Raw genomic sequence first — 2854 nt, forward strand, 5'->3', positions numbered from 1 at the left:
AAAGCTTTTACTTTAAATTTATAAATATGGGGACACCTGAGTGTCTTAGTCAAACATCCAACTCTTGGTTTCAGCTCAGGTCATGAACTCATGGTTGTGGGTTTGAGCCCCATGTTGGCCTCCATGTTGAATGTGGAATCTGCTTCAGATTCTCTCTCCCTTTCTCTACCTCTCCTCCTACTTGTGCATTCTCTTGCTCTAAAATAAATAAATAAATAAATAAATCTCAAGAAATAACTTAAAATTATAACTATGTTCCTGTTTTAGAGAATGGATACCTCTTGTTCTCTGTTTAAGATGGTTATCTTTTTCCATATACATATCTATATTTGCTGTTTATATATATATATATTTGGTGAGTGTTGAAGAAGATTAAGAGTAAGAAAAGTCATCTTTAAATAGATGTCAGCTTAAAATTCTGGTCATCATCTTTGTGTTTCCCTACATGAAATGGAGGAGGGATAAGATTAGAAGAAATCAGGAACACTAAACTAGTCTGACCCACTTTTAAAAGAAAAACTAAAGCTTATTTTTGTAAACATCAAATAAGCATGCACTAAGTTTCTCTGCTTACTGTGGTCCTTGAAGTTCACTAGTCATTTATAACCAGACCTGCACCAGGCCACCTGGCACTTCTTCCAGGTCTCTGCTTCTTTTTATGTAAAATGAACCGATTGCAATAAATATAGTGAGAAAAAATATAAATGTTATCATTTGCTTTTAGAGTAATTCTCAAAATATGAAGAAAAAATTCTAAATTTCTAAAGATGGTTATTTGCTTTCTTTCCCCTGGAATAACTGAATTCTTAAAAATCAGAATCTACAGGGGGAAATAAAATCAGTCAGTTGAAATGATAGACTGGTGCACTGTTGCCTTAATACAGAGGTCAGTGGATAATTAATAATTGAGCATCTGTCCTGGCAGTTCCCAGGCGCATCCTTGCTGCAGAAGACCTTGAGATCCCCCAGCAAGTGGTTGAGCACATGGTATTAATTTTTTATTAGGCTGTCAGCCCTGTATATCTCCTCAAAAAAAATGTAGCCCATAAAAATTACTTCAGTTTTCTTCAATTGATTTGATGCAATTTTTTTCAGGACTGTCTAGTTATATTTAATGCCCTTTTTATACTTATGTCCAAAAAAGAGGGTGGGGGAGACATGCAAAGAAGACCATATTCTATTTTTTTAGAAGACCATATTCTAAAGTAAGAAGCAATATAGGGTAAAATAATTAAAGTCCTGGGTCACTCAAAAAAAAAAAAAAAGGCAAAGCAGAGTGGATCTTATTTTATGAAGCCTTTATGAGAAGAATTTTAAAGTTTGTAAAGCAATAGGAAACTCGTTAACTTTTATAGCCAGACAAAAATAAATAGCACTTGTAGCTATGGAGATATAATTGGTCTTTTATTTAAATGTGGCAAGGAGTGTGTACTCATTATAGGATACAAATGAACAACAACAAATAATCCTTTGGATTAATCCCCCATGAAGTACTGGTATTGGAGGACCAGAGAACTCACCCAATGCCATTTACTTATGTTGCAATGGATAGATAGATAGATAGAGCTAGGACTTGATAGAAAACAGCACTCTGCAAGTGTGAATAGTAATAGTAATTATAATCATCATGATCATGATCATGGCAAAATATTCTCATTGTTGTGTTTAAATAGAAAAAAGTAAAGAAAGATTGTAGATCATAAATACAATTATTAATATTGTCATGGGAAAACACTAAATTTGATCATCCTCTTGTCTACTATACCTAAGCCCCTTCCCTGACTTGAAATTCCTGTTACCCTCCCAACCTGGCAATTTCCTTTAACTCTATTGTCTCCTTATCCAATTAGTTAGAGGAACATGGGGTGAAACCTATCTGAAACGTCTGTTGCCTCTGTATTAAGGCAACAGTGCATCAGTCTATCATTTCAACTGACTGATTTTATTTCCCCCTGTAGATTCTGATTTTTTTTTAAAGATTTTATTTATTTATTTGACAGAGAGAGATCACAAGTAGGCAGAGAGGCAGGCAGAGAGAGAGAGGAGGAAGCAGGCTCCCTGCGGAGCAGAGAGCCCAATGCGGGACTCGATCCCAGGACCCTGAGATCATGACCTGAGCCGAAGGCAGCGGCTTACCCCACTGAGCCACCCAGGCGCCCCTAGATTCTGATTTTTAAGAATTCAGTTATTCTAGGGGAAAGAAAGCAAATAACCATCTCTAGAAATTTAGAATTTTTTCTTCATATTTTGAGAATTACTCTAAAAGCAAATGATAACATTTATATTTTTTCTCACTATATTTATTGCAATCGGTTCATAAATAATCCAAAGGATTATTTGTTGTTGTTCAGATTCTTAATAGATAATGAATGTTGAAAAGTCCTTGATATATCCTATGTACTTCCAAAAACAGGTCTGTGCAATGTACTGTGCAATGCACTGTAGTAGCGCCTTGCAAGGACACCTGGAAGGATGGACTTGAGCCTGTTGCACATAAAAAGACCAGAGGAGCTTTGAAAAGGTTAAGTGAGAGGCAAAAATACTTAGCACCATGCTTTTAACATGCACAGTTTACTAAATCCCGTGAAGAAGCAGGCACTATACCAAGGGTCTGAAAACCCCTCTAAAGGACTCTCCTTCCAGAGCTGGAGATGGAGGACAAAAACAATCAGTGAATGTTCAGGTCCAAAGTAAGTAGGGAAACTTAACTTGCCTTTATGAAACAGCCATTAATGGAGGGTTATAGCAGTGGAAGGATTGATAGCTGAACTGAAAGTGTCTGGTGGGAGAAAGGAGAGGAGCCTTGGGTGCAGCCTGGCAGAGCACCATTTGCCAGGGCTGCAGACTATAAGTT

The sequence above is a fragment of the Mustela nigripes genome, chromosome 13 (genome assembly GCF_022355385.1).
Source record: "Mustela nigripes isolate SB6536 chromosome 13, MUSNIG.SB6536, whole genome shotgun sequence".
NCBI lineage: Eukaryota > Metazoa > Chordata > Mammalia > Carnivora > Mustelidae > Mustela > Mustela nigripes.